General features: G+C 47.8%; 1 protein-coding gene across 3 annotated transcripts in view; it reads left to right on the top strand.

The window, feature by feature from the left end:
- Positions 1-10,580, top strand: part of UNC13B (unc-13 homolog B) — a 436,326-nt gene that overhangs the window by 207,867 nt on the left and 217,879 nt on the right. The window lies entirely within an intron of this gene.

The raw sequence follows: 10,580 nt of genomic DNA, 5'->3' as shown, positions 1-10,580 counted from the left end.
GGTGTAAGTTACAATTGTCCGTAATGTCTTGTGTCGAAGAACTAAGATTTCCCTTGGCTAGAAGGGGCTGAGGTCGATCCAATAAAAGACAAGGCCAGAAGGAGAATCTCTTAACCACCACACTGAAGAGCAGGCAAAATATAGTCAGGCGGGTAACGTTCACCAGACTCGTCCATTGTAGCAAACCTATTTTTCACGGGCCTGTGATGGCGGCTTTACACCACTTCATCCGACGCTCGGCATTGTGCTTGGTGATATACGGCTACAGCTGCTCGACCATGAAGCTCCAGGCAGGACCAGTGTCTCTACTGATGCTACCAGAGGAGGTCTGGACTCTGCAGTTATGGAGTCAGCAGAGCGTTGGTGACTGTTCTGCTCTCTTCTCCATAGCACTCTGCCCCTCACTCTGTAATGTTATGTGGTCTCCACTTCAAGGCTGAGTTGCGTCGGTTCCTTCCGTTTTTCAATAATATCACTCACAGGTGATGAGGGAACATTTAGGAGGAAGAGATGTCATGAATGGAGACGTCACACCAGTTGTCTCCTATTACAGGACTGCACTGGTATCAGTGAGCTCTCCACCACCAGCCGTTCTAGTAGAGGAATCGGAGTAGTAGTTTGCGCTGCTAATGATCCAAGATATCCAGGAAAATATTAGAAATATCGTTTATTCTATACTCGTTTCGAAGCTTAGCCAGCTTCTTCATAAGCAGAACCACGATAATAGAATATTTTTTATTATTGTGGTTTTCCTGATGAAGCTGGCTAAGCTTCGAAACACGTTGTAGCGATCCAAGAGATGCGATAAAATATTAAAAATATATGGTTATTCTCTATACATTTCGAAGCTTAGGCAGCTTCATAAGGTTTGGAGGTTTTTAATGTACATCCGCTTATAGTGTTTTAATGCATATCTAATAAATAGTATATTTTAGCAATTTTTGACTTAATTTTTCATTGGGATTCCTCGTCATTGTAAGATGTGATAATCCAAGGTATCAAAACACGTTTTGAAGCTTAGCCAACTTCATTAGGAGAGCCATAATAGAATAGTTATTGTGGTTTTCCTGATGAAGCTGGCTAATCTGCGAAACGCGTTGTGATGATCCAAGGTATCAAATCTTACAATGATGAGGAATCCCAAAGAATAATTAAATCAAAAATTCCTGAAATATACTATTAGACATGGATTAAAACACAATAGGTGGATGTACCTTAAAAACCTCCAAACCTTATGAAGAAGCTGGCTAAGCTTCGAAACGCGTAGAGATTAAACCATATTTCCAATATGTTCCGTGATTTCTTGGATCATAAGCAGCGCGGACTACTACTCCCATTCCTCCACTACACGGTCTTCTTGGCGGGTTTCGCGGCCGGATGCTACTGCAGGAGCTGTCCCATCGGACGTCATCCCTTGTGGGTTTAAACAACCCAAAAATTAAATTCCTATGTCGCCTAACTAATAAGACCTTATTGTTTGGGGTCTCCACTTTCCTCCAGCCATTCTTCCACACATTAGCAAAGGCAAGACGGCACGTGTGCCTATAGTTTTGTCCATAGAGTGTAGTTGAGCCATATGTGACCCACATTTGTATACAGCTCCCCATCTCTGTGCAAGGCATGTCCTTTCCAAGTAATTGAATGCAATAATAGGGAATCTGCCATTGCCTTATATTTTGCAATTCCTCTTGTAAACCTGTGGGGTAAGCAATTAGAGGGACTGCACTATGCAGTATTTGATGGCAATGAATAGTGCGTGGCGCGGCGACCCTCAGGTGTGCGCGGATTGTGCCAGATATAAGTCTGTAAAATTAATTACACATGTAGACACCGCAGCTTTGTGCAGTACAATGTTCAATGTGCTTAATCTTGTTCTAATCCTGGAACCTAGAAGAACAACCCTCGACCTTAGATTAATCCCGCTCCTAATAATCCGTGTTGTCCTCGTAACAAATCTAGAGAAGCCGGACAAATCCGAGCCTCACCGGCACCTACGCTGCAGGTAGATGAGCGCGGCGCGGGGCTGGACTCCTCTTCTTGGGCCCCTCCTTTCGGCAGCCCTAATTATTCCATCTCCCCTACTAAGGATCTACTTTTTCCTTTTTGTGGTGGAATTAGTGTCTAAAGGGTTAAAACGATTAACATAAAGACTTGCTGTAGACATATTGGACACAGATTATACCACTTTTGCAAATATGTTCACGCCTGGTGTCAATGTACCGGTTTCTATCTGGGCAGAAAATCCACAGTAGTAACGGAATCAGAAGAGATGCCCGTGTTATGGGCAGCAAGAATTAGATTTCTAAGACTGAGTACACAGAGAAAAACGGAGCAAGTGGAATGTGATAAAAGAATCGCATTCCACCCAGACCCATGTTACTCTACGGGGCCGCTCCAACGAGCGTTTTTTTTTTTTCTCCTCTCTAATCGGCCTGAGTAAACAATCGTATTATGCTTTTCGTGGAATACGATTCATTTTCACTCGCACCCATACAAGTCTATGGGTGCGAGAGAAACATCGCACTTCACTCGCATTACAGAGGAGTAATGCGCGTACAGTGAGCGAATCGCATCAGCTGACAATGGAGGAGATGGAGAGATTAATCCCTCCCTGTCCTCCGCAGCACCCGCGCTGTCCTCCGAGGTTGTGCTGCAATCGCAGGATCACAGCATAGTGGCATGACACTCGGCTTACACTCCAGCAGAGCGGGAGCCAAGTGTCACGCGATTGACTCGCATTAATGCCAGCCTAAAACGATCATTTCAACATTTGCAATATATTTGTCCACTTATGAGCAACTTCTCCCCCCTTACTGCATCCTGAACTCCTCATTCGCTCAGTTCTGGTCCGTCATCTCACTGAGGTATCATGTTACACTTGACTATTGAACTTTTTAGAGAAAGGAGAAGTGAGGAGCAGAGTGAGCCCACAGGCCGTGGGAGTACATGCTCCAGTTTTCTAGTAAGTGTTTTTTCTCACTACAGAGCTGAGCTGGATTCACAGCTACATTGCTGAGTACTGTTGTATAAAGTGACCTAGCTGTAGAGAAAAACATGGACTGTACATCTAAAAATTATACTTTGAACTAATGCTGCTAGGCAAAAATGTGTACTCCTGAATATGAGGTTCTCGGTTTAACATTCTGATCAGACTGTATGACGTTCACTGCCACGTCATGGTGAACCTCGGAGTGATTCCCTAGCTGCTGGTGGTGGGCTTCATACAGTCTGATCAGAATGGTAAACCATGAACCTCATGTTCAGATACATAAATTTTTGCCTAGTGGCATTAGATCAAAGTATAATTTTTGGATGTGCGGTTCATGTCTAATTCTCCAGCTGCGTTGCACTGCTGTATAAAGTGTTCAGGAGAACAGGAATTCCTCATGTCTGTGTGCAGTGTATGGAAGACATCATGGCTGCTAGTCTCCACCCACTAGCTCAGTCACCTGAAAATTAGAGAGGGGAAAACTGCAGAAAAAGCAGGATACAAGTCCTAAAATGGCCAAAAAGTGTTATGTTCACACACAGGATAGATTTTATGAGCTGTCACCTAAAATGACAGCGGAGGAGTATTGGGGGTGTCAGTTGGACCCCGATGAACTAACACTGATCACTTGTGTAATAAACCAATTTTTTATTATAAAAAGAAAGGTGACGTAGAATTGGGCTCCTTTTCAGATTCCCTACGTTCACAGGTCCCGTCTGAGCATCTGTCCGAACCACCCCTCCCCCACTCTGCAAAGCGTGTTTCGGACGCATGTGCAGGCAGGGCCATTCACTGTAATTGAGCACATTACGTTAGCGTGTGCTCTGTTTTGTGCCATTTTTGCATATATACGCTTTCTGCAGACGGACACCCGAACGTAGTGGACTACGTTCGGGTGTCCGTCTGCAGAAAACGTAAAGACGTCCGACGGGAACTGTGGACGTAGGGAAAAGCGCTATCTGAAAGGAGCCTTAAGTGGGCTTTACACGCTGCGACATCGCTAATGCGGAGTCGTTGGGGTCACGGAATTCGTGACGCACATCCGGCCTTAGCGATGCCGTTGCGTGTGACACCGATAAGCGATTTTGCATCGTTGCAAAAACGTGCAAAATCGCTAATCGGCGACATGGGGGTCCATTCTCAAATCTCGTTACTGCAGCAGTAACGAGGTTGTTCCTCGTTCCTGCGGCAGCACACATCGCTCCCGCTATTAGGAAGGAAGGAGGTGGGCGGGATGTTACGTCCCGCTCAGCTCCGCCCCTCCGCTGCTATTGGGCGGCGGTTCAGTGACGCTTCAGTGACGTTGCTGTGACGCTGCACGGACCGCCCCCTTAGAAAGGAGGCGGTTCGCCCGTCACAGCGACGTCGCCGGACAGGTATGTATGTGTCACGGCTCTGGGCGATGTTGTGCGGCACGGGCAGCGATTTGCCCGTGTCGCGCAACAGATGGGGGCGGGTACCCACACTAGCGATATCGGGACCGATATCGCAGTGTGTAAAGTAGCCTTTAGTCCTAACTCTGGTGTAAACCAGGCTGTGGGTTATTGGTAGTTTACCTACATTCCACCTTGCATCCATTGAGGTCCATACACGGTGGTCCAAAGCGCTGCAGAGGGGTAGGTTCTCACTTCCACTGCTATGGTAGCTAGTAGAGGGGGGGGGTCCCCCTTTTATTTCTGTCTAGATACTTTAATAGGACCTATGGAAAGTGGTCTTCCTGAGTGGATAACTCCTTTAAGGCTGCTTTCACACTACGTTTTTTTAACATGCGTCATGAACGTTTTTTTGCTGTAAAAGCAGATCCTGCTTTTACAGCAAAGAGACGCATGCAAACGCATGTGTTATTTTGCAGGATCCTGTCACTTTAAGTTTATGAGCGGGCATTGGAGTCATGTGATCGGGAGTCAGTGGAACTGAAAGTGATAGACTGGGAGCTGGCTTTGACCGCTGCGGAGACTTGTAACCAAGGTAACAATCGGGTAACGTGCTTGGATACCCGATATTTACGTTTGTTACGAGCATCCGCAGCTGCTAGGAGCCGGGCTCCCTGCACATGTAACCAACGTAAACATCAGGTAACTAAGAGAAGCGCTTTGCTTGGTTACTCGATATTTATCTTGGTTACGAGTGTCCGCAGCTCTCAGGCCGGGGAGAGAGAGAGGAGAGGGAGAGAGGGACTGATCACCCGAGGCTGGTTTCTGGGCATGCTCAGTAGAGCAGGCAGGATCCTGTCTATCAGCATGCCACCGTTCACCTGCGTTTGAGTGCAGTATATTCAGGATCCAGCAATTTGCAGTATTTGGACGCAGCTCAAAAACGCTACAAGTAGCGTTTTTGAAAAATGTTAAAAAACTGCAAGTCGCTGGATCCTCACTATAACGCACGCAAACGCAGGTGAACGCATGTTGACGTGAGTCCATTGCAAATGCAGTGAAATGAAAACGCATTTGCACTGGATCCGTTTTTGCGTTAAAAAAAACGTTCATGACGGATGTTAAAAAAACATAGTGTGAAAGCAGCCTTAGGGTAAATACAGACAGAACTGATTTGCTGTAGATTTTCTACAGTGGTAAAATCCACAAGAGCAGAAAACCCATTGTGGAGTTTTTGCTGCAAAATATATTATGGCAGTGCTTTGGACTTATGTCGGCGTCACACGGTACGATGTATCGGGCGATATGTCGTCGGGGTCACGGAATTTGAGACGCACATCAGGCATCGTTAGAGATGTAGTACCGTGTGACAGCTCCAAACGACTGTGAACGAGCAAAAATACTCACCTTATCGTTGCTCGTTGACACGTCGTTCATTTTCAAAATGTCGGTCCTCCTTCTGTGCTCCGGTTGTTCATCGTTGCCGTGGCAGCACACATCGCTCCGTGTGACACCCCGGGAACAACTAACACAGCTTACCTTCGTCCCGCCGGCAATGCAGAAGGAAGGAGGTGGGCGGGATGTTACGTCCCGCTCATCTCTGCCCCTCCTCTACTATTGTCCCCCTTCAGGAAGAGGATATTCGCCGCCCTCAGCGAGGTCGTCCGGGAGGTAAGTACATGTGACGGGGGGTTAACGACTTTGTGCGCCACGGGCAACTAATTGCCCGTGACGCACAAACGACGGGGGCGGGTACGATCATTCGTGCGATCGGATGATAGATTGTACTGTATGACGCCGGCATTACTGTAGGTTCGGCCCTTTCACCTGCAAAGGGTGGAAACCTGCAGCATAAATTGACAGTCTGTCAACTGAAAACCTGCACATCTGGTCATTTTATGCTCCAGGGCTATGTGCAGTTTTTACAGCACATAGAAGAGTTTATCAAATCTGAGGTGTTGTCCTTTCTCGCTTTGGGGATTGTCACTATGACTTTGGAATAATGGGGAACCGGGGCTACTATGCTGTCCATAAGCTTAACTTCCGGGATACTCCTAACGGTGGAGAGGTCTGAGTCTCCTTCCTGGACCTGTTACTGACAATTCCTTATCTAATTACCCCCCCCCCCAGGGAGTGACAGGAAAGGACTTTGTTGAAACCACAGATAAAGACAGACAAAGGAATAACCAAAACTCTTGTCACATTGCAAGCACATGCTTAGAATAAAACAATAATCGATTCAGGAGAAAAACAAAAGCAGGAAAGAAACTACAATAGAGGGGTAAACTCCACAATCGCACCAAGCAAAAAAAGCACAACTTTCACCAGAAAGAGTGTTGGACACCAGATCTCACAGACCAACACATAATAGACTATTGCTGGCATAGGTAGGATTCCAACAGTATAAATAGGAGGGGAGCAGATGTGATAGGTCTCCCCATAATGTGATTAAAGGAGCAAGTGGACTAGCAGAGATTAACGCTTGCTAGCCTGCCTATGAATCAACACACAGCAGGTCGATGCCTGAGTCTGCCTCGGTTTATCCCAGACACTTCAGGGTGGAGTGTCAGAATCTGCAATCTGAACAGAGTCCAATGCCGCCATTACAGTTGGCGAAGTTTTTGCAAAACGTCATGTGACTGGTGTGATCCAGTGACCTTCTGCATCATGATTAGTTCCTTGTCCACATGCGGATGGTTTGTATTGTCTTTGTTTTCTTTTCTTGGTTTGCTCCTCACGAGGTTTCTCTCCGTTCCCCATTGTGGTTTGCCCTATCACATTCTGCATTGGGTAATATATGTTCACCTGTCTCCTCACTTTCTTGGTGGCTATCTCTTTATGGCTTTATCTCTGGGAGTTCCAGCCCTTCAGCTTAGAAGGTTTACCTTTGAGTAAACACCAGTTAAGTGCCTGCTGTGTGTTGCTTTTTTTTTCCTTCCCAGCACGTTTTTTCAGTTTCTCACTCTGGGTTTGTTGGTTCCTCCACATTTTCCTGTCCCCTTGTTGGGCAGTGTGTCGGCCTCCTCTCAGGTCCTTCAGATAGTACAAGAAACCATTTGACGGCCTTTTATCGAGCCAGGTCTGAACTGATGCTTTTTAGTCTGTACAGGGACCAATGGCGTATGGTTGCCTCTCCCCCTTTTTCACTACCGTGTGTGCTAAGTGGATAATAGCCATAACTGTAGTACCGCAACATATCCGTACTGTGTGCACATAACCTAAACCAGAGCTGAAAAAGTCAATGGAGAGAAATCTCTGATCCACAGGGTCTCATTCTTTAACTCTCTGTGTCGTCCTGCTCTCTAATTACAGACAGATTCTGCATTTAGGCGAGACCCTTCTGTGATGTCAGCCATCTTTGTCTGGGAAGTGCAGAATTTCTCCTCTGGATGGATGTAAATGAATGTGTGCTGGATAAAATTACCACGTTCCGTGCTATTATCATGGATCAAAGGAGCACAACTTTGAGCATTGTTTTGCAGGGTCAATTGAGACAGAATTAACCTTGAATTCTCTTTATAAAATTACATTTGTTCTACTTAAGTCACATCCAGAGCTTCATTCAAAATCTTCCTGTTACTAATGTCTTTCACCAGTCGCATCCAAGGCTGTCTTAGGCCATGTTCACACTCAGCTGTCTTAGGCCATGTTCACACTCAGCTGTCTTAGGCCATGTTCACTCTCAGCTGTCTTAGGCCATGTTCACACTCAGCTGTCTTAGGCCATGTTCACACTCAGCTGTCTTAGGCCATGTTCACACTCAGCTTTTGTGAGGGTTTTTTTGGTGTGGATTAGCTCATAATTCCTCTTTAAAAAACAGTCCCAAAACTTTTCCTACTAATTTCTGTGAAAAATCAATTTTGCTGTTCATATGCGGAGTTTTTGATGCATGTTTTTCATGTTTTTGTAAAAACACTTAATGAAAAAAAAATCACTAATTTGGAGCAGGATCTTGATGGAATCAAGTACTGACCAATAAAACGTTAAAAGCTTCAAGAGAAAAAGAAATCTTCCAAAACTTTTTCTGCTTCAAATTGATTCTTTTTTTAACTGTGTGAACATGAGCCTAATTTCCTATACTGTATTTCAGTCAAGTCCAGAGCGGCGTTCACAATTCTGACAATTCCTTATTACCCTGATTGCCACAGCACCAGGGCAATTGGGAAGAGCCATTTAAAGTGCTAGAATTGTCGCATTTAATTCAGCAATCTTGGGCAGCTGCAGGCTAATATTTTTAGGCTGGGGGAACCCAATAAACATGGATATCCCCAGCCTGAGAATACCATCCCCCAGCTGTCTGGCTTTATCTTGGCTGGGTTGGGTATGAAAATTGGGCGACCGCACTGTTGTTTTAAATCCTTTATTTTTAAATATAACAGCATCATGGGGTCCCTCTCATTTTGAATAAGCTGCAGAGACTCCCTCCCACTGCTGACCTCTTCTGGTACAGTACTTGCTGTGCAGTGCTGCCTAGTGAGAGTTGAACTGTTGTAAAATGCCAGAAAGCAATGCATTTTAGGATGACCAGCCAAATTCTTGGTGCACCCCTCACACACTGTACCCAGTGGGTTAAATGCAAAAGAAAAAAAAATGGAAATGATACAGTAATGATAGCTATATATATAATTGCCTTATTCTGTGTGTCTTGCTCCAAAATTGTGTCCTTACGGTAACACAAAGCTGATTGGCCGCTGGGCTCGCCATGGCCCCGCCCCCTCGCATGGATTGGCCGCTCGCCTCGGCTCCGCCCCCCCACGGATTGGTCGCTCGCCTCGACCTGGCCCCGCCCTCTGCATGTTTTGACCGCTGGCCCCGGCCCTCCGCACGCATCGCCAGACATAACCTTGCGCTGCTGGGATCGTGACGGAGCCGGTGAATGCTGGTAACCATTATACACATCGGGTAACTAAGGTCCCTTGGTTACCCGATGTGTATCATAGTTACCAGTGTACACCGGCTCCATCAGGATCCCAGCAGCTCCAGACATAACCTTGCGATGCGGGGATCTTGACGGAGCCGGTGAACACTGGTAACCATTATACACATCGGGTAACTAAGGTCCCTTAGTTACCCGATGTGTATCATAGTTACCAGCGTACACCGGCTCCCGGGGAGCCGGCATTATACTCCTCTCCCCCCAGGACTACTCCTCCTATTATAGTCCTCCTATTATACTCCTCTCTGAGTATAATAGGAGAACTATTATAGCATGGGGGATGGAGCACGATGGGGGGTGCGCAGCATGGGGGATGGAGCACGATGGGGGGTGCGCAGCATGGGGGATGGAGCACGATGGGGGGTGCGCAGCATGGGGGATGGAGCACGATGGGGAGTGCGCAGCATGGGGGATGGAGCACGATGGGGGGTGTGCAGCATGGGGGATGGAGCACGATGGGGGGTGCGCAGCATGGGGGATGGAGCACGATGGGGGGTGCGCAGCATGGGGGATGGAGCACGATGGGGGGTGCGCAGCATGGGGGATGGAGCACAATGGGGAGTGCGCAGCATGGGGGATGGAGCACGATGGGGGGTGCGCAGCATGGGGGATGTAGCACGATGGGGAGTGCGCAGCATGGGGGATGTAGCACGATGGGGAGTGCGCAGCATGGGGGATGGAGCACGATGGGGAGTGCGCAGCATGGGGGATGGAGCACGATGGGGAGTGCACAGCATGGGGGATGGAGCACGATGGGGAGTGCGCAGCATGGGGGATGGAGCACGATGGGGAGTGCGCAGCATGGGGGATGGAGCACGATGAGGGGTGCGCAGCATCGGGGATGGAGCACGATGGGGAATGCGCAGCATAGGGGATGGAGCACGATGGGGGGTGGGCAGCATGGGGGATGGAGCACGATGGGGGGTGGGCAGGATGGGGCACGATGGGGGGTGCGCAGCATGGGGGATGGAGCTCAATGGGAGGTGCACACCTCCCCCCAACACACACAAACACACCACACACACACTGGGAACCACACACACCGCCATACACAGACACCCACACACACAGACAACGCCGCACACACACAACACCCAACACACAAACACCGCGGCATATATAAATATACGCACATACCGCACAACACACACATTGCACAAAACATACCTCCCCCCAAAACACACACCCCACACCCACACAAACCGCGCAACACACACACAACGCTACAGACACACAGCGCTCCACAAACAACGCAACACACAAACACCGCTCTCACCCCCCG

Source organism: Anomaloglossus baeobatrachus, chromosome 1 (assembly GCF_048569485.1).
Source record: "Anomaloglossus baeobatrachus isolate aAnoBae1 chromosome 1, aAnoBae1.hap1, whole genome shotgun sequence".
In the NCBI taxonomy this organism is placed as follows: domain Eukaryota; kingdom Metazoa; phylum Chordata; class Amphibia; order Anura; family Aromobatidae; genus Anomaloglossus; species Anomaloglossus baeobatrachus.
This window is presented reverse-complemented; position numbering and strand designations above follow the sequence as displayed.